Here is a 26,917-nt window from a genome sequence, read left to right on the forward strand (position 1 = left end):
AGCAGAAATTGAGGACATTCTGCTCCAAATCAAGAAACCCTCAGCCAGACTGACTTACAAAGCTAAATGAAAGAAATTTTCTATTTGGGCTTCTGATCACCAGCTTTTTCCTATCACCCATTTCAGCAATACTGGACTGTTTGCTACCCTTGAAACATTTTGGGCTTTCCATCAACTCCAAAAGGGTTCATCTAGCAACATTTATGTGCACATCACCCTCCTTTCCAATGCCACACTTTATTTTCTCATTCTACAGTGGCTAGATTCCTTAAGGGCCTTATTAATGTTTTCCTACAGTTGAAGATCCCCCGCCTCCATTGGGACCTCAATACAGTATTAGAAGAGTTAATGAGTCCCTCTTTAGAGCCCTTAGCAGCCTATTCCCTTTACCACTTACCTGTGAAGACTGCCTTTTTAGTGGGAGATTCAGGCCCTCATAGCTGGTCAACTTTTACAGTGTTACATAAGGACAGGGTCACTCCTGGGCCTTATCTCAAGTTCCTGCTCAAAGTTGTCTCAGAGTTCCACGTGAACCAATTCATTCATCTCCCAGTTTTCTTCCCCAAGCCTCTCTCCACCACAGGGGAAGCTAAACTTCATACACTTGATGTAGTAGGGGCACTGTCTTTTTTACATTGGTAAGACAAGAACATTCAGGCACACACCTGGACTATTTGTGACTTCTTCAGGGAGGGTTAAAGGTCAGGCAGTATCATCTCAGAGGTTATCTAAGTTGGTCCCCACAACTGTATAAAAATATGTTATGAGTTAGCTAGGTTAGATCCACCTAGTCACATTACAGCTTATTCCATGAGAGCTCAGACAGCTTCTCTTGCCTATCTGAGGAATGTCCCTATTTCTGAAATTTGTAGGGCTTACATGAAGCTCGGTCCACTCCTTTAAAAGACACTACTCTGTGGTAGAGGCTTTCAGTTCTGATGTCTGCTTTTGTAGGGCTGTCTGGCAGTCACTGTTTAAATAGGACACTTACTACCCACCTCCAAGCAAACAGATAACTGCTTGTTAATCACCAAGAGTAGAGTCTGTGTGGACAATCACTCAGAAAAAGAGAGAATAGTTACTTACCTTAAAATTACCATGTTTCTTCAACATGTTGTCCACATGGATTCCACAGCCTGCCCTCCTTCCCTGCTGGTAGGGAGTCCTGCTCCTCTGGGATTCTGTAGTGGTGAAGAACAGAGGTATGGTTGGCCCCACTCTGCACTTTTTGCTCCTGGGTAGGTGGGTGGCACGTGGGTTTCTAGGGGACAGGTGTGGCTGCTATGCACACAGCAGGCCAAAATAATCTGATCTTGGGGCTCTAGTGTATCAAGAGTGGAATCTATATGGACAACACATCTTGAGCTACAATTACTGCAAAGTGAGCAGCCATTCTTTGTTGTCTTTCTGCCAGTCAGGTAACCTGTCCTGAAATGGGATCTCACATTAGTGCTGACAGAGTTCATGAATGCACCTTCAGGGAGTGCTCTCTCTTCCATCTGTTGCTAAAGACACCATTCTTGATCATAAAGATGTGTGTAAGAAGAAGTGAAAGAACTGTAGGCTTTGACAGCTGATTCTCCCATTCCACAGAAACAAAGTTGTCCTGCGCCCTTATCCAGAATTGTCCTACATCCTCAGCCAAAGTCTTTGCCAAGAGCAATGTCTGAGTTCTAAACTAGACCATTAGTCTTCAGATTTTCCTTCTGGAATCCTGTTATCCTTCCAGGGGTGCTGGAACAATTTGTATAGTGGGGGTCATGAGAGCCAATGAGCCAAACTATAAACTTTGTATATGATGGAAAGCACTTCAAGACACGTGGTGCAGCCACACCCTGAGTTCCAGCACCTATATCTCCTTAGAGGGAAGCTAAGCTCCATGACCTGGCTGTAAGAGGGCTTTGAGGGTAGCTTTTTTGGGAAGGGTAGGGACAAAGTGTTTAGGAAGTCACCTAAACCTTTTTGTACCTTTAGGCATCCATGTGAGTGGAATGCCATTTCCGCTCAGTGCCTTTTTATAATGGGCTTGATTGTACATTGAGACGCATGCTTTGGCTAGGATGTCAGCCCTTGGTTTTGGGGCTTACAGTGGCTTCTGTAGCCTGTCTTCATAATGGTTTCCATTATGGCAGGGCTGCTACTTCAAGACTCCTACCATTGGGAGGTCAGTTCTGCAATCTTTGTTCAATTAAACTCCTTCACCCACCTTCCTGTAGGGTTGTACCTAGGCGTTACAGTGCACAAGAAATTGGATATGAGTCAACAGTGTGCCCTTGTTGCCAAGAAGGCTAATGGCATTTTGGGCAGTATAAGTAGGGGCATTGCCAGCAGATTGAGGAACGTGATCACCCCCTCTATTCGACATTGGTGAAGCCTCATCTGTAGTACTGTGTCCAGTTTTGGGCCCCACACTACAAGAAGGATGTTGAAAAATTGGAAAGAGTCCAGCGGAGGGCAACAAAAATGATTAGGGGGCTGGAGCACATGACTTATGAGGAGAGGCTGAGGGAACTGGGATTGTTTAGTCTGCAGAAGAGAAGAACGAGGGGGGATTTGATAGCTGCTTTCAACTACCTGAAAGGGGGTTTCAAAGAGGATGGATCTAGACTGTTCTCAGTGGTACCAGATGACAGAACAAGGAGTAATGGTCTCAAGTTGCAGTGGGGGAGGTTTAGGTTGGATATTAGGAAAAACTTTTTCACTAGGAGGGTGGTGAAGCACTGGAATGGGTTACCTAGGGAGGTGGTGGAATCTCCTTCCTTAGAGGTTTTTAAGGTCAGGCTTGACAAAGCCCTGGCTGGGATGATTTAGTTGGGAATTGGTCCTGCTTTGAGCAGGGGGTTGGACTAGATGACCTCCTGAGATCCCTTCCAACCCTGGTATTCTATGATTCACACTCCCAGAAAGGGGACTATGCAGAGGCCAATTCAGAGAAAGAAAGAAAGGAAATTTATTTACCAGTGACTATGGTTCATCAAGACTTTTTTCTTTATGGGGGACAAAGAAAACAGGTATTCCTTCAGTAAAATGTGACTCGGTGTATCATTGGATGTACATCTGTTCTTTACTTTTCTGGTTTGTGGGGGGGCGGCTGTTGGGGTGGAAAGTGCTATTTCTGGTTCTTTAACTTGGGGAAAAATGTTAATATGATATTTTCTGGAAAGAGTATGGGCATCCAAACAATTCTGGTAGAGCATGTGTTTCATCCAGTGCATATTTCATACTGGGTCCGCCCATGGGTATTTATGAAATTAGATGGTGCTTGATTTGATTTGGTGAGAGGATTATCTTTTAAAAAAGACAGGAAAATGAAAACAGATCGAAATATCTTTATAAAATCAGGGAGCCAGGGTTGCTGGCAGCAGGGAAGGAAGGATAAATGAAATGATGCAGAAATCAGGCTATTTTAGGGGGAGGAAGGGAGCCAAGTTGGGAGGCCAACTTGGAGAATGCTGGGAATGTTCTATGTGTTTACAAGCTCTGTTTGTCCACACCTGTGGGTTAGAAATGCTGTCATCCGAGGAGTGGCCCCATATTACAAGAAGGTCAAGCACCAAGCAGACCTAATTAAAAGCTCATTACAAGAGACAATCTCCATTAGCATGCCAAGCTTCATGCAAATCCATTAGCACCAGGGCTTTCTTCGGAAGCTTTAAATTCCAGTTCTGTGCCCCAGGGACTGGAAACTGTGGCCAGTTAATTTGCCGTTCTCAGTCTGTGAACATTAGGCACAGTCCTCTTACTTTCTGGATTATTTCACATTCCAGCAAATTAGTTTTATCCGTTCTGAGAACATTTTAACAAAGAAAGTTCTTTTGGCATCACATGGATAAAATAACAAGGGATAAAAGAATGAGCACTTCAGCCAATCAGGAACAAATAACTTTAAATCTCGCCTGAAAATGCAACCTTTCCTGTTATTCCCCCCCTCCCCACCCCCTTCATTTATCTTTCAGCAGTTGGATTTTTTAATTACGTTTCTGCAGCCAGACCCCTTTCCCTCTCTTTTTTATGATATCCTTCTCAAGATACATGTTTTTTCTTTATTCCATTGTAGCAGAACTTGACTGAAGATCTCCAAACTTGTTAAATATAAAGTTGGTAAATGATACTATTGTTTGAGTTAAAGGGAAAAAAAGGGTAGTTTATCTGGGGTGGGAGAAGGTTTTAAAAAAAGGAAAGGAAAAAAGGCTCAAATGAACTGAAATGGATCAAAGTAAACAGAGACATCTAAAAGCTTTTGTAAGTTAAATGTGGCTATCTGTTGCAAGTCCTGCCTCATTAACTACTGATAGAAGCACTGCCTTGGCCTTCTGGGATATCTAACACCCACTGCCTATAACAAGATGAACTCTGGGTTATTCCCTCGTGCCATTCCCTGTGTTGCTGTGCACCACTGCTTACCCTCAACCTCTTCACAAATGTTTATCCTCTCCACTAGGCGCAGCAATGAGAGATTCAGCCTTCCAATCTTGTGGCCAGCCCTAGGCAGGAAACATAAGCTCAGATGTGAGGAGAAAGAAAAAAAGGAAAGCAAGTTTCTCCCCTGGGTTTTCGGTTTATCACGGTTTCCGTGCGCCTTTTAGAAGAGTGAATAGAGTGAGAGATGGAGATCAGCCTCCAAGCTCCGGGATACAGTATCACCATCTCCCCAGTGCCATTCAGTTGGGAAAGCAAGCTGAAACTGAGAGGTCTGTCTAGCAGAAGTCATGAGGTTTGGGGTGGGAGTGGGGGGACGATGGTTCTTTGACTGGGACCAGATAGGTCTCTGTGTAGAGTAATATTACAGCTCTCTTTCTCATAAACAAGCTGCATGCCTGCTTCTAAAGAGCCCATCTGGCATAGCTTTGAGAACGGCAATAATTACAAGCTGATGATGGACACGGAAAAAAAGCCCCACTGAGCAAGCTCATAAGGAAGTACAGGCCAGGACTGTAGGGAAATTACAGGCTAAAACCCCTTTTAAGTTTAGGCCTTTTGGTGTTCTTAATCACAGACTTTAAATGTTGTAATAAACACTGTTGCATTTTATTGACTAACTCCCATGACAGGCAATTTTATTTTATTTTATTTTATTTTATTTTGACCATTTGTTAGTTTTCGAAAGCAGCTTGAGCGCGATTACGAGTCAGTAGATTTACTGCTATTGATGAAAGGGATGCAAACAGAGAGTCTCCTACATGACTTTGCAATTAAAAAAAGAAATCTTTAGAAGCTCCACTTACACCCATGTGTTGTAAGGTCACTGCTGGTGGCGGCCTTCTTTTGAGATGATCGTTCGGTTGTGCGCACAGTGAGGAGCAAAGGAAATAAAATGAGGCCTTCCTAGTTTTTAGGCAGAATGCCCATTGACTTCAATGGGGCGGCCAGGATTTCACTCTTGGTATTATGCATGGAAAGGGACTGAAAAAATCCAGCATTTTCCTAGCTAGGCTGTTTATAGGCCTAATCCTGTGCTCACTGGCGGCAATGACACAACTCCCATTGACTTCCGTAGAAGGACAGACCATATAACAGCATGGATGGAAGCTTGTTAGCCTGATCTGCCAGTACTGTCAAATATATTATTTCCATTATGGCTCAAAGAAGCATTTTTAAATCCCGGGGAAGATTTTAGAGATTCACTGAGGTTCTGGAATCAATGGGGCTCTTGATCTAGAGGCTTATCTGTATGTAAAGCATATGCACAAAAGCGACTAGTGATTTGGGGTCTGATTTTTGGAGGGTGGGTGCTCAGCATTTAAGCGGAAGCATCCAAAATCCCTAATCACTTTTGAAAATGTTGTCTTTTTAAATAATTATATGTAAGCAGATCCTCAGCTCTTGTAAATTGTCATAGGTCCATCATGAGAACTGACAATTTACACCAGCTGAGGTTCTGGTCCATAGAGTCTGCATTTTCCCCCAGACTAATTCCACTCTCTTTTTTATTCCACAGGACCTAGAAAATCAAAAGTTAAACTGTTCTGAGTTTTATTTGACTTGAGTGCAATAAATCTCCTAGGGTGACTGATAGATTTTGAGAGTTATCAGTCTATTTGGTACTTTGAGTGTCAAATCAACAGTGAATGTGACACATTGCCAGTTGTTTTAAAAAATGCTGTTTTGACAGTATGTTGTTTATCATAATTCAACGCTAGCCTTTTTTGGAGGAAACCTAAATTTATTTTATACTGTTTTTTTTAGTTTAAGAATTTCAGTCACGAGTTAAAAATGCTGCATAATGCAGTGGATTGAATTTACTGATTCCGTTGAATCCTGGAAATGAGGCTGTGTTTTTACAAGACATGTTTTCTTAGAGTATCCCATAGAGCAGAACCTTCTCTTCCTTTAAATAAATGTTTGCCTGCAGGTATAGCTTTGCTTTGTAAGTTCCGCTCCCATCTCCGCCCCAATTTCTCATTCAGAGTAATTTAAAGGCTTGTATTTGACTCATAGCTATTTGCATCCCAGCACTTAATACCCCCTAATGCATTATTTAATTTTACCCATTAGCATTTGATTACTTGTTCGGGCATCTAAAATAGTTTGTTGTTTTGCAAAGTTAAAGGAATGAAATGGCTGGACAGTGGATATTTACCAATCCAAATGCAGGACTCTTTCCTTTCTTAAACCTCCTTTTGGCTTTCCAGTCTGAATCTCCCTTGTCAATGTGAAATGATTTCTTTATATTTAACTGCCTCTTTCTGATACAGACTGGAATTGTTCCTAACAAAAGAAGCATGAATTGGTGGAAACTATATATTAAATGCAAGAACTATTTGTCTAGTTTTCATTAGGTTGCTGAGTGAAAAGCCTAAACTCCTTTCTTTTCCCAAGGTACTCGGATATCCGCGAAGTGCCTTCATCCTACAGCCTGGTTTCTTCTCCCAGCAAGCCAGCTATCTAAAAGAATGCTACACTCTCTGCTCTTTATACTGTCAGCAGTGACAGCAACCAGCAACGCTGACATTTCTTATTGTTTACAAGGGATAAGCACCAGCAAGGCATCTCTGCTCATCTGATAAGCTCTTTTAACCCCCTCCCCACACAATCCTCTGCTTCGCTGACCAAACTAACCTTTTCACGGTACATTGCCTATAATTGCCAGTGAAAGATGCTAACCAGAAAGGATCAAAACTTTATCTAAACACAAACAAACCAGCAAAACATCTATGAAGATAAACTGCTTCCAGTTAACATTGCTCTGCAAGCAGTATACCCCCAGCAGAAACCAAGTACCTCGGGGGAAAAATATCTAACCCTGAATTCCTTATGTGCATATATTTTTCATCTGTACTTGAAAATTCCTTGAAAAAACATGCTAGAATAGCATTAAATTAATCTTATTATTTATTATCATAATCTTGTGTATTTAATATCCTTGTTTGCTTTCAGATTCCCCCATCCCTGCAGAAACTCCAGCCAACATGGTGATCAGACAAAGTTCATAGTTTCTTCTAATGAGCCCAGGACTTGCAATCAGTTACTGTTAAGAAATCACACTTTCATGCTGTTTATTAAAAAAAAAAAATTCAGTTCAGTGAGCAGATGATGTATATTTCTCACTATTTTGTCTTCTGTTAAATGGGAAGCACCAGACTTTAGACACCTCTTCCTCCTCCTTTTCCATGTTACGAAAAGTGAACTGGGGAAGAAGCAGGGCCGGTGCAAGGAAGTTTCGCGCCCTAGGCAAAACTTCCACCTTGCACCCCTCCCACAGCTAACTCCGCCCCCGCACAGCAGCTAACTCAGCCCCCCACCTGGGGAGCCCCCCGCACAGCAGCTACCCCCCCACCGTGACAGCTAACCCCTCTCCCCCTCATCCCCCCATGGCAACTAACCCTGCCTGGGCAGACTTCCCCCCTTCCCCCAGCAGCTAACCCTGCCTGGGGAGACCTCCTGCGGAAACTAAGCCTGCCTGAGTAGCCCGCCCCAGCTCACCTCAACTCCGCCTCCTCCACTGAGCACGGCATTGCTCTAATTCTCCTCCCCGCCCAGGCTTGCGGCGCTGATTGGAGGAGACTTAGGGCTTGGCTACACTCGAAACTCCAAAGTGCTGCTGCGGGAACGCTCCCGTGGCAGTGCTTTGAAGTGTGAATGTGGTCGCGGTGCCAGCACTGGGAGAGAGCTCTCCCAGTGCTGCAGGTACTCCACCTCCCCATGGAGATTAGCTTGCAGTGCTGGGAGCCGCGCTCCCAGTACTGGGGCACTGTTTATACTGGCGCTTTGCAGCGCTGTAACTTGCTGCACTCAGGGATGTATTTTTTCACACCCTTGAGTGAGAAAGTTGCAGCGCTGTAAAGCGCCAGTGTAGCCAAGGTCTTAGAGCCGGGCTGTGTGCTCAGCGGAGGAGGCAGAGCGGAGGTGAGCTGGGGCAGGGAGCGGTTCCTCTGTGTGCCCCCCCCTAGTTATTGCGGGCAACCCTCTCCGTGCGCCCCCCCACCCAGCTCACCTCCACCTCCTCACCTGAGGGGGCTTTTAGGCGCCCCCAACCACTAGGCGCCCTAGGCGGCCGCCTAGTTTGCCTAAATGGTTGCACCGGCCCTGGGAAGAAGGCAGTATGAGTGGATTTTGTTTGCCAGGAATGGTGTTGTAGCTGAAAATATTATACAAATGGCCTAAATTCTGCCTAAATGGGTTTACATTGAATGTTCCAGTTTCTGTCCTGATTTAGCTTAATAACAATCTTGCCTTGGAAGTAGGTCTGGATAGAATTAATTTCTTTAATGCTGAGGAGCTAAAAATACTTTGTCCAGGAGGGAGCGGTTTTATTCCTTGTGTCATTCTGGGTGCTTTCACCTTCCCTTGTTCTGTCTGTGTGGAATCCTCCTCCCAGTAGAAGCTCCTCTCCCACTTATGGTGACCAAACTGGCTCAGGGAAAAACAATAAGAACCAGCCCACATCTTAAGCTGAGCCAGACCTGACCCTGTATTGAATAGCGTTGGTCTGGGTCAAGTAAAGACAGAGTACCAACAGGTGGTGCTCTGTCTCTGCACTGCACCTTCTCATTCTCTCCTGTAATGTGTTAGAAATACTACCCCCACAAAGTCCCTAGGCGTTCTGTCATCTCAGCAGAGCATCAGCCTTTTCAGCACTGAAAGGGCATTTGCCAACATGCTTCTCTTCTAGAGATGCCAGTGATGCAAGGAGTGTTACAGAAGAATAACTAATGTGGCACTGGAACTCACAAGCAAGTAGTGTCTTTGCTGTCTGTGTCAGTAGCTGGATGTTGGGAACATCTAAGACAGGGATAGGCAACCTATGGCATGTGTGCCAAAGGTAACACGCGAGCTGATTTTCATTGGCACTCACACTGCCCAGGTCCTGGCCACTGGTCCTGGGGGCTCTACATTTTAATTTAATTTTAAATTAAGCTTCTTAAACATTTTAAAAACCTTATTTACTTTACATACAGCAATAGTTTAGTTATATATTATAGACTTATCGAAAGAGACCTTCTAAAAACATTAAAATGTATTACCGGCACGCGAAACCTTAAATGAGAGTGAATAAATGAAGACTCGGCACACCACTTCTGAAAGGTTGCAGACCCCTGATCTAAGAGATCTCTCTTGATCTTTTCCTCTACTATCACTAGGTGACACCATCATTTGATGCATGAAACAACTTGGAGTTTAAGCACAGAACCCTGGAACCTTGGTCGGGGCTACTCCAATGCAAATAATTGGTTGCTAAATCTGAAAGCACTCAATTCTGTCCTGTTCTGAGTTTGCAGCACTTCTGTGACTAGGCAATGTATCCAGCAATCTTCTTCATAGTTTTCCCCCCTCATTTTTCTGGATGTTGATGTCAGCTTTCTTGAGTCCTGAGCTGGGCTGGGTGGGGTTCACAACAGGTCTAACGAACATGGTATTTTTAAAGGGCCGCTGAGTGGCTCAGCCGACCCAATGAATCATATAATCATAGAATATCAGGGTTGGAAGAGACCTCAGGAGGTCATCTAGTCCAACCCCCTTGCTCAAAGCAGGACCAATCCCCAACTAAATCATCCCAGCCAGGGCTTTGTCAAGCTGGGTCTTAATAACCTCTAAGGATGGAAATTCCACCCCCTCCCTAGGTAACCCATTCCAGTGCTTCACCACCCTCCTAGTGAAAGTTTTTCCTAATATCCTACCTAGACCCCCTCCACTGCTACTTGAGACCATTGCTCCTTGTTCTGTCATCTGCCACCGCTGAGAACAGCCTAGCTCCATCCTCTTCAGAACCCCCTTTTAGGTAATTGAAGGCTGCTATCAAATCCCCACTCCCTCTTCTCTTCTGCAGACTAAATAAGCCCAGTTCCCTCAGCCTCCCCTCTTAAGTCATGTTCCCCATCCCCCAAATCATTTTTGTTGCCCTCTGCTGGACTCTCTCCAATTTGTCCACATCCTTTTTGTAGTGGGAGGCCCAAAACTGCATGCAGTACTCCAGACGTGGCCTCACCAGTGCCAAATAGAGGGGAATAATCACTTCCCTTGATCTGCTGGCAATACTCCTACTACTGCAGCCCAAGATACCATTAGCCTTGTTGGCAACAAGGGCACAATGCTGACTCGTATCCAGCTTCTCATCCACTGTAATCCCAGGTCCTTTTCTGCAGATCTGCCGCTTTGCCGGTTGGTCCCCAGACTGTACCAGTGCATGGGATTCTTCCATCCTAAGTGCAGGACTCTGCACTTGTCCTTGTTGAACCTCATCAGATTTCTTTTGGCCCAATCCTTCAATTTGTCTAGCATCTTGTGGTCCTAAGTCACTTCAGTACTTTTGAAAATCCCACTCAAGTTGTCTTTTTCACTTTTATGGCTTCCCCCCCAAAGGACAATGGCCAAGGTGGCTGCTGTCCAACTTTCACGTCTGCATGAAATTTTGTAGCCATAAAGTTCTCGAGTACTTGCTCACGTTCATTCCATTTTAGGTGTGTGTGCTCACTGCATGCACCGCTGCTGGAAGTTTTTCCCTCGGTAGTATCCGTAGGGGACTGGCTCTGGCGTCCCCTAGAGTGGCTCCTGCATGGCGTGATATAAGGGCCACGGCCGGCTCCCCCCACACTTAGTTCCTTCTTGCCGCTAGTGACAGTGCACAGAACGTTTGCTGCTCTTACTAGCATTGCTTAGGCTTCGTTCGTACGAACTACAGTTCTTGTAAAGTTACTGTACATAGTTAGTAATTGAGATAGTTAGCCCTTAGCAGTAGTTAGTTTTGTTATTTAGTCCCATCAGGGACTTATCCGGGGGATGGGGCATGCCCCTCTCCCCAGGCTTGAAGACCTGTGATCGCTGCAAACGACCCATGCCCATGAGTGGTCCGCATAGTAGCTGTCTCAGGTGCCTCGGCGAAGGGCACATAGGTGATAAGTGTCGAATATGCAGTTCTTTTCAACCTAGGACTAAGAAAGAGTTTGAGATCAGACTCAAAGCACTCCTGATGGAGTCAGTGCTCACTCCGGCCCCGGAGCAAAGGTCCGACTTGACACCCAGCACTGCGGTATTGGTGCATGGTGCCCCACCAGCACAGTCAACGAGCCGGCACCGGTCCCTTCCACGGCCCTCTCCAAGAAGTCGAAGGAGGGTAGGGGATGGTCTCCTCTTCCCCGCAAGGGGAAGGACAGGGTGGGGGGCGAGCTAAGAACCGCACCGAATGGCTCATCTCCTGTGCCAGGAAGTCAGGCCTCAGCTCATGTTGAGCAATGCAGTCAACCCTGTTCTTTGCCTGGAAGCCTGGACACAGAGGCAGGCCTTCATCAGCTTCGGGTGCTGTTGATATCTGAAGTGCTCCAGGCTGCGCAGGAAATCCTGACGCTCCTGATGCCACCCACACCAGCCCTGGTGGTGCCCAGACCTCAGGGTAAGCCTGCCTTGGGACCTTTCCATCCACCCTCACCCGAACGGTACTGCTCCCCATCACGGGGGATGTCCTGCCACTGTTAACCCATTTGAAGCTGTTATGCCTTGGAGTTAGGGAGGCAGACACATGGGAGCCCTCTACAGTCTCCGGACCTTGGGCACCGGCAGTGGGATTCGAGGTGGACCTCGCTGATTACCTGGCACAGACCCCCAGAGACACGTGCTCCCCGGAAGGAACATGTGGACTGTCTCTTCGCATCACTGGAATGCCGTTACAGATCCTGGGAATGATGGGAGGACTGGAGCCTCAGGCCCTGCCAACGATCCCCAAGATGGGTGTCAGAGTATTTGGGGAGATCTGCCCGGCCCGCGATATCTCCAGATCCTGCTCCTCATCCCAGTTCTCGTCTTGAAATGCGAGAAATGGATCACTGGTCTCCTGTCACAGATCCACTGAGCACCGCCAGTCACCGAGATCCCCACGGAGGCGCATGTCCCACTCGGAACAGTCCTTCTCTAGACGCGACCGTGATTATTGCCAGTCGATCTGGTCAGTGGATAGTAATCACTCTGGATATGGCTCCGGTACGGAGCGAGGCTCCACATTGGCCGGTCAGCCTCCTAGACCCTTATTACCACCTGCATCGTCGGTACTGAAACCTGCCCCATGATCCGAGGCCCAGTGGCCAGGCCCATGGATCCTGGGAGGTGTTCTCCCAGCCTGCCCGCTGGGTGTCAGGAGGGAGCCTGTGGCCTCAACGACCCAACTCCCTACGATGCTTGAGGCCCCATGGGATAAGACCCCGCAAGTCCATGTGGACCAAGAGGAATAGCCTGCTGGACCACCAGTGGGTGTCTTGGAACCCACGATACTGGCCTCCTCCTTGTTGTCACTGGAGGAGGTCATCACGGAGCCCCCTCACCCGGTTCCTCAGGATGATGCTAAGGCGCACCAGGAGCTGTTGAAGAAGGTCACATCCAACCTTGGCCTGCAGGTGGAGGAGCTGGAGGAGCAAGCAGACTTCCTGTTCAACGTCCTCCCCTCCACAGCCCTTGCTAGGGTGGTGCTTCCCCTTCATGAAAGGGTATTGAAGATATCCAGTGCCTTGTGGCAAACCCCCTCCTCTCTGTCCCCTATTTCCAAATGGGCAGAGTGTAAGTACTTTGTCCCAACTAAGGGGCACAAATACCTTTACTCCGATCCTGCCCCAATTTCCCTGGTGGTCGAGGCAGTTAACCACAGGGAATGCCAGGGCAACCTGGAGCTGCCTCCAAAAATAAAGACTCCAGGAGACTGGACTGTTCGGATAGAAAATTTATTCCTTGTCTAGCTTACAGTGGAGGGTGGCCAACCGCCCGGCCCTCCCGGGCTCCTACCACTTTAATATGTGGCAGACCATGGCCAAGTTCAAGAATGCCCTCCCGGAAGGTTCCCGTAAAGAGCTCTAGACAATCCTCAATGAGGACATGGCCGCCGCCAGGGCGGCCCTTCAAGCGGCATCTGATGCAGCAGACTCCTCTGCCCGCACCATCTCCATGCAGCGACAGTCCTGGCTGCTCCTCTCCAGGTTGTCCTTCATGGCGCAGCAGTTGATTCAGGACTTCCCCTTCAATGACCAGACCCTATTTGTGGAGCAGACGGACAACAAATTATATGGGCTGAAGGACTCCTGAACCACCCTAAAAAGACTGGGGCTCTACGTTCCAGGCCCGGCACATAAGTGGGTCTAACGGCAATTTCCCCGGGGGGCAAGGAAGCCACCCTGGCAGAACCCACTGCACAAAAAGCCCAAGGGCTTCAGATGGTGCATGAGCAACCTGCCCCCACCCTCTGCCCAGTCAGGTTCAACCTGCTCCAAGCAAGGAGCTAAAAAGTAGTTTTGAGGGTATGTCCGAGTGCGTCCTACCAGTCTATTTCCTTGATCTGATTTTCCCAATTTTTTGCAGTCGCCTTTCCTTTTTCCTCCTGGTGTGGTCAGCAATAATTTTGGACCACTGGGTCCTCAGTATGGTGGCACACAGCTGCACCCTCCAATTTATTTGGACTACTTACTGCAGATCAGGACCCAGGATCTGGTGCATTCTTCCATCAGAGTGCACCTTGCGGCCATCTCCGTATTCCACCAGCTGATCTAAGGTCAGTCAGTCTTTTCTCATGACAAGACTGTCAGGTTCTGAGGGGCCTCAAGAGGCTTTACCAGCAGGTACAGGCCCCTGTCCTGCAGTGGGACCTTAACCTGGTCCTTTCCAGACTCACCGGCCCTCCTGTCCAGCTGCTGGACTCCTGCTCCCTTTCCTACTTGTCCTGGAAGTTCGCTTTCCTGGTGGTGGTGACGTTGGTGTGATGAGTCTCAGAGATTAAGGCCTTGACCTTGGAACTACCTTACAAAGTGTTTATAAGGACAAGATCAGCTGTGGCACCACCCAGCCTTCCTCCTGAAGGTGGTATCTTCCTTCCACATGAGCCAGGATGTATTCCTGCCACTGTTCTGTCCCAAGCAGCACAAGACTGCTGAGAAGAGGCATCTGCACACGCTGGATGTTCAGAGGGCCTTGGCTTTTTACTTGGAGCGTACCATGCCTTTCTGTAAATTGACCCAGCCCTGCATCGCTATGACAAATAGGATGAAGGGCCTTCCGGTTTCATAGCAGAGGATTTCCAGCTGGATCATCTCTTGCATAAAGATCTGTTATGAGCTAGCAAAGGTCCTGCTGTTGCTGATCATCAGGGCTCATTCGACTTGCATGCAGGTATCTTCAGCAGCCATCCTGGCGCACATCCCGATCCAGGACATCTGTAGACCTGTGATGTGTTCCTCGGTCCACATGTTCTGGTCTCATTATGCCATCACTCAGCAGGCCAGAGATGATGCTGGGTTCGGCAGAGCTGTATTACAATCTGCACAGCTGTGAATTCCTGCCCACCTCCACAGGAACTGCTGGGAGTCACCTAACGGGAATTGAACATGAGCAAGGACTCGAAGAAGAAAAGACAGTTATCTGGTGCTTCTTTGAGATGTGTTGCTCATATTCATTCCACGACCCACCCTCCTTCCTCACTATTGGAGTTTCTGGCAAGAAGGAACTGACAGTGAAGGAAGCCGGTGGCGCTCCTTATACCATGCCATATGGGCACCACTCCAGGGGGCACCAGACCGCTCTCCTATGGATACCGCTGTGGGAAAAACTTCTGTTACCGGTGCACGTGGCGAGCACGCACACCTACTGTGGAATGGACATGAGCAACACATCTTGGGGAACACCAGTTACGGAAAAGGTAACTGTCTTTTCTGGGCAGAAGTGGCTTTTCATCTATCTCCCTCCCTTCCCCCTTCAAAATGAAAAGTATCCATTGCTCTGAAATGTCACAAAAAGCAAAATTTGCCAAACAGAACCAAGAACTGGTGTGTGCCCTTATTTCCTCTCAGCAATTCTTGTCACAGTAGGTTTGCCCAAGTAAATCTATTTCCTATTCAATACTTCCATTAACATATATACTCATCACTACATGGCTGCAAACAGCATAGATGTGCATAGTTCAAGGGCATTGACTTCAGTGAAGCGCAACTGATGTGCACTAGCTGAAGATTTGGTTCTTAGATCACTGTAAAAATTTGAGGATAAACTCAGTTTCTATGCCAAACTATTTTTGAGATAGGACAGGACTAGAAGAAAAGCATTATAAGAATTTGCAAAATGCCTCTGACACCTAATTTTTTAAAAACTCCTCCAGCTAAGAAATGGCTTTTCTGATGTACCTCACATTTGGCTGAAAATAGCCCCACTGGCTCCAGAACACATGCAAAATGTGAAAGAATTTGGGGTGGGGGGCTGTGAGAGGGAAAAGGGTGAGTGCAAATCTGCCTTACAATATAAAGCCTTAACTAAAGAGAAGCTGCTTCCTCTCCATAAACACTGGAAGGATTTTAAGTCCAGAAGGAACCCTCACAAAGGCTGCATTTGTAATGACTGCCGTCTTGGCCAACACTGGGGACCTCCTGAGGTAAAAGCAGGAGTCTCTACAGCATGAGCTAAAGAGCCAGGTTCTGTTACTGGGGGTAGTAACAGACTCTCATCCTCTGTGGTTTGGGTGTAATGGGAGACATGTAACACACACTGACCAGTGGGTTACACTGTCACTGCAAGTTACACTATCAATGTCCTTCTTCCTGCTAGAACCGTAATTAGGGAACAAGTGGAGTCTTTGTCTCTGCTCTCCTTTTATCTTCCTTCTCTTTTATGTTTCTGTGCTTCCTTATCACTTGCATGCTAATCTAGCAATACTTGGTTAAGTAATCACATGTTGTTGCGTTGGTACAAGTAAATGGGCAGGGTGGGTATTTGAACTTGGCCCATCTTGAATCATTTTCTCACCGTTTTCCACTAGAAACTCAGGCTGGAGTAGCACACGATTTGCAAAGCTGAAGAGTCCATCTGAGGTGAAACTAGACAAGGAGAGATACTAAGAACACACAAGTCAGATAGAAGCATTTTTTAATTCCTCCAGGCTCGCACATATGCTAGTGTTGTAATAAATCAGAGTAGTCCATAAATTAAGATGATGTGGAGATGCCACTGATCTTTTGCCCTCGTATTATCTCTACCATAATGAAGTCATGTCTTGGTGTTTCACTTCCATGGTCCAGTTAAGAGTTTAATTTCTGAGTGTGATTCATTGCAGGGAGAATTGCCTTAGAAAATGCTGAGGAGGAAAGGGAAAGCAATGTGGAAATGGATGTTTTCTTCTACACTGATTTGTTCATTCCATCTCGTGTTGAAAAGACTTACAAAAGCAAGTCTTATAATTCTGAGTAACAAAGCATTTGCTTTCTTCGGGTCTGATCCAAACCCCACAGAACTCAGTGGAAAGACTTCTATTGACTTCAATGGCCTTGGGATCAAGTGCTTAATGCTGATATGCTAATAGTTGTTCTTGGTTCATGGCCTTCACTCCCTGTGTTTGCAACTGCTGGTAAAAGCGTGAGCTCAGTGTTTCTGTTATTAGTGCATCAAAAGAGCTCCACTTAGAGAGATGGTTAAGTAGAGTGATAGCCCTGTGTCACATGACTGATTTTGGTTTCTCTGCTTCATGTACCTAAGATGAACTGTTGATTGTTAGACAAGCTCAGTGCTTCATTAGGTATTGGGTGAAACTGACTTCTATGCTTTTCTCTCTGGCAAATTTGTGTTTTGTTATGTTTGCACACAGCTCAGAGGTTTGAGCATTGGCCTGCTAAACTCAGGATTCTGAGTTTAATCCTTGAGGGGGCCACTGAGGGATCTAGGGCAAAATCAGTACTTGGTCCTGCTAGTGAAGGCAGGGGGCTGGACTCGATGATTTGGTGCCCAGGGATTTTGTGCTATGATTTCCTTGCTCAGCAGCTGTACCCATCTGTCCAGGGTATTTGGTCAAGATGCAGAAACACACCTCTTTACTGTATTGATTCTGCCCAGTTCTTTCCCAGAAGAGCTCTTCAGTGCCGAGCCTTTCATGTACATCGTTAGATTTATTGAATAAGACGTTTCCCCTTCCTGATGGCTTGGTCAAAATCTCTTCTGCAACGATTAATTTTTTTTAAAGGTTCACTTTTTTTATTCTTTGTCTAGAAGCTCCCAAAATGGCAGGTTTGCTAATTGCTAAGGTAATGATTGTCATCTTGGTCATCATTGGGGATTGAACTCGCAACCTACACAGCTAAGAACATTTGTCACTAGAGCTAAAGAACTAAATCCCATCTTTGGTATCTGTAGCAGAGTCACATCCTTTGTGGGTGAGGTGCAAAGGGAGTGACACACTGAATAATGGTTTACACCAACTCTTCTGAAGATGAACTGTTTAAGATCAGTATTGAAAGTAAAATTCATAAATAACAAGCCTTTCTGTGTGAGGAAACACACTCCGAAGGCATAAAAAGTGATAGAAAAGCACGTGACTTTGAGCACATCTGCTGCTGGAATTGCAGGCTCTTTTTGGTGCAGAAGATGAAAAAAATATCTGCTTCTTTCTAAGTGCACAGGTTTTGGCAAGAGGGCTTTGCCAGTTGGTCTTGGCCAGTTGGGGGAGGGGAGACAGTATGCGGGGCTTGGCTGGGCCCCTCCAGGCAAGTGAGGGTGTTGTGTGGAATGGCATGGGCCCACCCCCGAGGGAAAGGGGCATGCTGGCAGCACAGGCCCAGGCGGGCCGTTGTGTGTCTGGCAACTGCCGGTTTGTAAACTGCCCTCACACTGGGCTGGGCGGACCGGGGCCGCCCCTGCCATGCCTGACCCCTGGTTGACCACTGGCTCCAGGGACTCACCCCCCTTACCATGCTCCATTGCCCCCATGGGGGCCCACAAATATGTTTGGCGCCGGGCCCACAGAAGGTTAATCCAGCCCTGGGATATAGGGCTGTTAGAGCCTTCCTCCAGAGCAAGGGGGAAGCAGAGGGCACACCGTAGTTCCCTCAGTCACCGTTTGGTCCCTGGGGCAGCTCAGTTTTGTACTGCCCCATACATAGGGCTCACTGGAACTCAGCAACCTAGCTCTGTGGGAATAACCCCATGGAAACCAGTTGGCCTGTACTAGCTGGGCTTTATATAAACGCCATTCATCCAGCTGGGCACAGCTTCCTGCACTAATGTGCTGTGGCCTGAGAATGTTTGATCTTTCAGAACTCCACCATCCATTTCCTCCCCACTCCTCTCCTTCAGTACAGTAGGGTGAGCCTAGCAGCGCGGCGAGAGCTCCTTGCTCAAAGCGTCAATGCAAAGAACCAGTTCCTTGCAATATTTGGAACGGCAGTGATTTTTAAAGGCTGTTTGAAGCAGAGTTTACTGGTGTTGGATAAACCTTTGTTTTAAATCCACTATAAAAATGTTCCGGAATCTGCCAAACATGGATTAAAATATTTGTCTCCAGTTATGCCTATGTCTAACCTTTTGGTTTCTGAAGAGCTTTAAGCAGTAATCTTCAAGTAGGAAGTTATTCATCTTTATTGCCAGTCAGTTCTCAGTGGTGGTCGCGGCAACAATCTTTTCATTGCTTCTGTGTTTAGTTGTTCTTTGACATGATAGAAGTCAGCTGCAGTTCAATGAGCTCACTATTTGTGCAACTTAATTGCTTGCTTCCTTTAATATGTACTCAATTTTTCCTTTTATGAGTAGGATTGTTGGAAAAATTAAGCTTAAGGATATAGCTATCCACTGTTATTAACCTCCTTCCCAAACACATTAGTAAAATAGGTCAAATAACTGTTGAGTGTTAAGTGTACCATTACTAAGGTATTTCTCAGCTAGAAAATGAACCTTGTATTGCTTAAGGCTGGGATGTTTCAGAGAAGACTAAGGGAGGTCAGTGTCCAAATCCCATTGAAATTCATTTGGAAATGAGTGCCTATTTCTCTTGTGCTGGGATTTTCAAAGGCGTCTAAATGAAAGAATGTGCTAAAGTGTTTTGATCTGTGTGTGAAAAAAGAATATTGCTTTAAAAATTGACTCAAAAATGCTTCTTTCACTAATTTCTCTTTTAAACTAAATAGATTGTCTTCCTTTATATTAAGATGCGATTCCCCCCTCCCCCCAAGAACAAGGAAAAAGAGAGACTTGGTTTCTTCTAAGGTATTTGTAATTCACGTTAGTAAAGATGCCAAATCTATTTGCTCTTTCAAGAGTGACTAATATTATTATTCAGATTTGAAATTCCTCGAATAGCTCTGATATGTGAGGATGTATAAATGTGTTTGATGAGTATAAAATATGCTCAGTGAGGGAACTGATCTCTCAAAACAGCTTTATACAGTGATAGTGTAATTTCTTTCCATGTCAGGGTTATATCCAGATGGAAAAATCACTTTAATTGCCGTGGTGATAGATTCATTGGAACTTTGCCAATTTAAAACAGAAATTGTGTGTCTAAATGTTTTTTTTTATACTTTGAATTCAATTGAACATTGTACAGGTTGCTAGTTTTGGTTTCAATATATTTTTATTTGCATAGGGAATAAAAAATAGAAGTTGGAGAAATTCCCATTGGGATAAAGGCCTAGAATTGGTATGATTACATCTCCCAGTTGTATTTCCCAAGCCAAGCCTTGAGGTTTATCCAGCCAGCCAATGAGACTTTTCACATGAGTAAACACCACTCATCCTAAGCATTGTTATCATTATGTATTATTAATTTTATTGTAATGCTTAAATGCCTGACCAAGATCAGGGCTCATTGTGCTTGGGGCTGGGCGTACCCGTAGTAAGAGCCAGTCCCTGCCCCAAAGAACTTACAGTCTAAACAGGCAAAAGGTGGGAGAAAGAAAGTATTATTGTTCCACCTTTATACATGGGGAACGGAGGCCAGAGAGATAAGTAACTTGCCCAAAGTCACGCAGTGACAACATGGTAGAGCAGGGTGCTAGATTAGGATCTCCAGGGTCCCACTTCAGTGCCTGAATCACAAAGTCGCTAATTGCTTTGTACAGCATCACCTGCAAGAAGATTGTAGTGTCAGAATTTAATTGTAAATGGAGGGATTTATGTGATCAGACCCTATCTGGTAAATACCAAAACATCAACCAACAAGTACCAATGTTAATTACACTTCCAAATTTAAGGCCCCTTTGGACTCCTGGAGTGATGTAAAGGGGCCTGACTGTAAATGAGAGGCAGGTCCTGATTCTTAGTTTGAAGAGATGCATTCAAACTGCTGGAATGCTGCCATTGTGATACAACCATCAGGAAACTGTATTTTTGCCATGTGGCTGAAACCAGCTGAGAACCTCCATGGAGCGCTTTCTTTGTTAGCATCGCTGTAAAATAGTGGTGGAGAGAATTAATGCTGAATTACAGTGACCATCATAGAGACACGCTCACATTGATGTATTCTCAGTACTAATATCCAATGGGTTACTACTCCACAGAATTGAGGTGCTATTCATTGGCTTTCATAGGCTACCATCTCAGCTACATGTTCTTGTTTCTTGTGGCATTTTGTGATGCAAATCTTAGACTCTTCTCAGTGGAAGTACCTGATGCACAAAGGATGTGAAATATTTGAAAAGTTCTTGCAGTTACAGAAAAAGCTAGGTGTTTCTACTACTGTACTGTAGTTTGCAGAGCTGCAGTTACGCCCAGAACACACTGGATTGACACTACAGTATGTTTCATGCACGACTACTTGTGGCAAAAGAAGTGCTCTATTTCCAGGTCCTGATACACTAGGCCAACAGAGGAGAGGGGGGAATTGGCAATTACTCCTTAGCTTATTTATCTTCCTCTGAGGAGGAAAACAGTCTGTGGATAGCCAAGCTGTAGAATTGGTGTACAGAACATATGGTGCTTGACAAATGGCTAGAACTTTTCAGGGCTATGCTGCAGGGCAGAATAGGGTCTACTATTCTACATGGAGAGTCCCCTGTTGTGTTGCTTAAGTGGAGCATAATAGAAGAATCTGAATAGAGCAGAATATGAAAGTATGCCGGACTAAAGTTGCACAGTTGCTGTTCCCTTAGGACCATTGCAAAAGTGAGATATTGTATGGGTTTTATGAGGCTATCCCAGTCAGCCACATTCGAAATGAATAAACAAATTACCAAACTTTTGTATTACGGTTACTCAGCAGGGCGCTGCCATTCATTCATGTAGTAGTGTATTGGAGCCAGCAGGTGGCACTGTGGATACTGCATTTGAGCAGTCCCTGTAGGAAGCAAAAGATGAAAGTGGGGGAAATATTAGGATACTGAGTTAATGCAAATTAGCCTACTGCTACCATGGAATGTTAACCAGGGATCTGAGAGTGCTATTAAGCAAGAGCATGAATATAGAAGGCAGCAGCTGAAATGTGCATTTTTCTAGATACTGGTAGTTTCCTCAATATTTAGTCTTTAACTTGCAGGAGTTTTAGTCTGTTGTCTCCAAAATAAAGTGTGCAAAACTTTGAAAGTTTTGGGTTTCATTACTAGCCCCAAGTATGAATGAAATTCACCCGGAGGTTTGACCTGTGCTAAATTGACCCTAGGCTGGTTTATGCCTTTGGGTGGGGAAATGTGGAACACTCACTGGTTTTGACCTGAAACCAGGCACAAGTTTTGGCACTTTTTCTGAGTTGTGCACTTCAAGCCCCTCCCCAGCTTCGCTGACAGCCCATCTTATCCTTGGAAAAAACCCTTTATTTGGTTCATCTCCTTATATCACTAAATAAGCATCACTGTTGTGAAGGTTAATTCAATAGAGAGAGAGATGAGCAGGTTGATGAGCCATGGTTACCAAAGTAGAAGAGAAGACAGACATTGGAAAAAACCCTATATCAACTCCCAAAGAAGTTTGCTGTGACACAGCACATACCTCTGGGGTGGCACTAGAATGAGAAAAACTCCCACCTGTCCATCCCCTTATTCTAGAACCTATGTATATTTTGAGGAGGATTCTGTCTGATATTCAGGGGGAATTCTTATTAGGTTCTGAAAGACAATTTGGATGGATAGTCCTCTGGAACTCCAGGGGTTATTCAGAGGGACAGTCCAACTGAAATTCCTCCCTAGAGTTTTTTTGGCAACATTTGTCTCACCAGGTGAGTTATCCACTCTCTTGGTTAGCTACCTTGCTCAGGTGGTCTGAGGTACAATAGAAAAGGGTATTGTAAGCTTCTTGATGCCACTTAGCCTGCTTCTACTCCTGTTTGCACTACGGTGAATCTGGAATAACTGTATTAAAGTAAATGGGGGTGCACTGGCGCCAGTAAAAGGAAAATCAGGTCCTCTGGCTTCCTAAATGTGCCACCCAGTATGAATTGTCTCTCTAGGTTCGGGCTCAATACTGGGCTGGCTTGGCACCTTGTAGCTCATGCTGAGAAAGGGGAGGTGAAGTAGCTATGTTGCTCCAGGAGCAGAACAGAGACTAAATTGTGACTCTTGGAGTAATGTGTCTGAGAGCCACAGTTTGGTTCCTGCTGCCCATTTACTCCACGGGGCAAGTAGCTGTGCCAGCCCTTTTCTGGGCAGAGTTTACCTCTCTCTCTCCCCACCCCCATCTGAGCCAGTAGAGAGGGGAAAGGGAAGTAAACCAAGACTCTGTTCACTCCAACCTCTTCCCTCCCACTCTCCATCCACCTGTGTGGGAGGAGAAGAAATGGCCCTGCATTGGTAGCTCTTTTTGCGCACACAGACCAGCAGCATGGGTAACCTGCACTTCACTACACCTTATGCTCCCTTATTTCCTTGTGTGGGCACTTTAGGGGGCTCCAAACTGAGTCAACTGTAAGGACTGTGTGTGTGGGCTAGGGGGTTGCAGGATTGCGCCCACTCTTGGCAGCAAACGACTTGGCTCTGAAATACTATACGTGACTTACTGCGTGCAGAAGCTAACCCCTCTTTCTGCTTTTTCTGTTCTTGCGGAATATTGAACCTGGCCAATGGTCGTGCAGCCTCGACGTGCACACATTTCCTGTCGCTTCCCTCTTGGCAGGTTTTGTCTGCAGACACTGGCTTCAGTACCCCATAATTACTTTTTCACATTTTTTAATATAGTAACTCATGGCTGGGCTTGTGGTAGAGAGCCAAGTGATGTCTTTGGGCCATGACAACTATAAATAACCAAAGGGATCATTTTATTTGGTTAGGGAAGGAAGAGTCTCTTTCTTAAGTAACAGCACCTACCGTACATTCAAAATTCGTGAGCAAATAAAGATTCTTGTTTCTTTATAGAGGGGGAGATACCGATGAATTCAGAAAACCAAAACATGCCTGCAATTTATATCTATCTGCAAAGTGCCTAATGCACTCTGAGTACAATATAGATGCTTTACAGTTACTTTGTTTGCATTTTAATTAGGGCCATTCTGCCGTTGTTACAATTTTTAAATAGTATATATATAAAATATGTACAGTGCCAAGCACAGTAGATGCAATCCATGACTGGGTTTTCTAGGCTCTGCCACAATTAAAATAATAAATAGCTCCTAGTGGAATGCCTCTGTGTAGCAAGATAGGACTTCCCGGGACTGTTTCCTGACACCATACACATATGCACACACTTGATCCAGTTCCCGATTGCCCTGCATCATGTGCAATCATTTACACCAGTGAAAAGTGGGTGTGAAACACTACCTAATCAGAATGGGAACAGTTTGCACTGTGGGATAAATGACTGCACAAATTGCAGGGTAAAGGAGAATTGAGCCTCCTGTGTATTTAATTAAATCCTGCTTTGAAGTGACATACCCATGGCCTATTAACTGGATCTTCCATAGACAGCGTGTAGAGTTGAACATAAACTCCTCCTGAATGAGAAGGAACGAGCATGTGATGATAGCAATATATTTTCAGTGAGATGTTTGTGCACTGGCAGCAGCTGGTATCATAAACGAAAGATTAAGGAATATCTTTCTGTGCCACAGGGGCCAATATGCAAAACTGCTGTACCAAGTTGTTTCAAAAAAGCATTAACTATATAGAAAAAATAGCTGATTAGCCATAAAGCAAAAGCATTAACCATGTAGAAAAAATAGCCAATTCTGAGTTAAATTTGTCATCTTTGGGTTACAAAGTGCTGTCAAACTCCACTATGCCAATGACCAAACAGGTCAAGAGTATTTATTCCTTATGAAAATTGAAACTCTGCCTGATTCTCTTTGGAGAACGTGCTCTTCTGGACATCAAACTGTTTATTTAGACAAGCACCTAACCTGAAGCACACCTATTGCAGAGGTAAAGTGCTATTTATTCAATTGCATTGTTACACAGAGGCTATAGCTGCATTATTGTCCTCAATAAATGGTGCTATCAGATAATTTCTTAAAAAAAAAAAAATCCTACAGTGCAGTGAATCTGGTAGCGTGTATGTTTTGATGTGGTGCAGTGACAGCAACAATGTCTGTCAAGAAGAACAATGACAGATTAAATAACAGGGTGCTCTTCTATCATGATGGGGCAGTTTCTGGGAAAAAGCTTGCATTGTTTTCTAGGCCAACACAAGGCTCTCTTGATTAAATGAACTGGCAGTAGAACAGCAAGTTCTTGTTAACCATCTGTGCCAAAAAGCCCCTAACACAAACAATCCCTATTATAAATTAAGCCTCTTACAAACAATATTTCAAAAAGTGAAAAAACTTGTCCGTTTTCCCTGCCATTATCCATTTTTGGGATGATTGCATGCTTCTGCTGGATAATGGCGCTTAGCCAAAGGCAAAAATGGAGTTTCAATAAGGCTCATTATGAAGTGAAAAGTTTTTCTATTCCTACCCCCTGAAAGGAAAAAGCTACTCACAGATAAATGTCTGATATAATTACATTGCTTTAGATAATCAGAAGCATTACTTCCGAAACGACAAGGACGTGTTCTGCCCTTCCTTAATCCCATAGGCCGCTCTTAGTCTTTTAATAGGAAGTGGTGGCAGCTGTGAAGGCCACTTGATTGTTTGGAAGCTGTTGGAGTACAAGGCCGCCATGCTGATAATAGTCAGAACATCAGTTATCAGGATCCCTGTTAGAGGAGGAAGTTTTCTCTGAAGGTGCTGGCCAGGCCAGGCAACTTTTCAAAGTACCGCTAGGCTTTTATGTTCCATTATAAAGCCTCCCCTCTTCCTATACAACTCTACAAATGACTTGTCCCTCCCTTGCATTAAAACTCATTACAGTTAAGCTCTCTGAGATAACGCATGAGATGGTGTGCTTTCAGTATTAGGGCTCGATCCTGGAAGGTGCTGAGCAACCGCTGGGGTTTCAAGCACTGTTGACGCCCATTGAATTCAACAGGAGATGAGTGACTCCCTGAGAAGGTGGGTGTCATTTGATACCTAGATCAATGCTTCTCAAAGCGGGGCTGCCGCTTGTTCAGGGAAAGCCCCTGGTGGTCCGGGCTGGTTTGTTTACCTGCCGTGTCCGCAGGTTCGGCTGATCGTGGTTTCCACTGGCTGCAGTTCACCGCTCCAAGCCAATGGGGGCTACGGGAAGCAGTAAGGGGGAGGGATAGCTTGGTGGTTTGAGTATTGGCCTGCTAAACCCAGGATTGTGAGTTCAATCCTTGAGGGGGCCATTTAGGGATCTGGGGCAAAAATCCAGGGATTGGTCCTGCTTTGAGCAGGGGTTGGACTAGATGACCTCCTAAGGTCCCTTCCTAGCCTGATATTCTGAGAGAAAGGATGATCTTGTGGTACAGGGACTCAAGAAACATGGTTCAATGCCTGGCTGTGCCACAGACTTCCTGTATGATCTTGGTCCAGTCACTTGATCCCTGTGTATCTCAGTTCCCCATCTGTAAAATGGGTATGAAAACACTTCCTTTTTTCCTATCTTTATCTATATGGTCCATTTAAATGGTAAGTGCTGCAAGGCAGGGACTGTCTTTTGCGACATGTCTGTATGGTACTTTGCACAATGGGGCCCTGATCTCAACTGGTGCCCCTAGGTATTACCATAATTTCATAACAACTTTCCATGATATGTGGCTCACGTCATCCATTTCATCTCTAGATATGTGCACCATTTTCCTTTACATTTTTTCCCGCATCGGTACAGCATGAGTGTCACCAGATAGGAGGAGGGGCAAATATTACTAGCTGGCCTGAGAACAAAGATTCTGATTCATGAAAATACATGATGAGGCAGCAAAAGCAATTTGTTAGATCCATGGAGCATTAAATCACTGATTCTGCAATTTCATTACTACTATTATTAATAATAATAATTAATAAACCTTTTGCATATTTAATAATTTCTTTCATCTGAGCTCTCAAGCAACTTTATGAACATTAATTAAAGCTTTTCAGCATCATTGTGGGGCAGGTAAGTATTATTGTGCTGGGCCAGCTAACACGTAGTGGGGATGGGCAGGCTAAATGACTTGCCCGGGTCACACAGCAAGTCAGTGGAATAGGTAGGGATGGGTCTACTGGGCCAGATCCCGAAGTGCTGCACAGGGCACAGAAAGCTGCCATGACAGCTAGGGGTTATCCTTGCACAGGGGAATCCCCGAGTGTCGTAGAGCTGGTGTAATCAGATCTATGCTGCCCACTTCCAACCCTCCCACTCAGTTTAAGTAGCACATAATAGCTGAGAGGAGGCATGGTCCTGGGCTAGAGGAACTGGCTCTAGAGGCTGTTACTGCTAATGCAGGAAGTACTCGGTGA

Source organism: Chelonoidis abingdonii, chromosome 4 (genome assembly GCF_003597395.2).
Source record: "Chelonoidis abingdonii isolate Lonesome George chromosome 4, CheloAbing_2.0, whole genome shotgun sequence".
Classification (NCBI taxonomy): domain Eukaryota; kingdom Metazoa; phylum Chordata; order Testudines; family Testudinidae; genus Chelonoidis; species Chelonoidis abingdonii.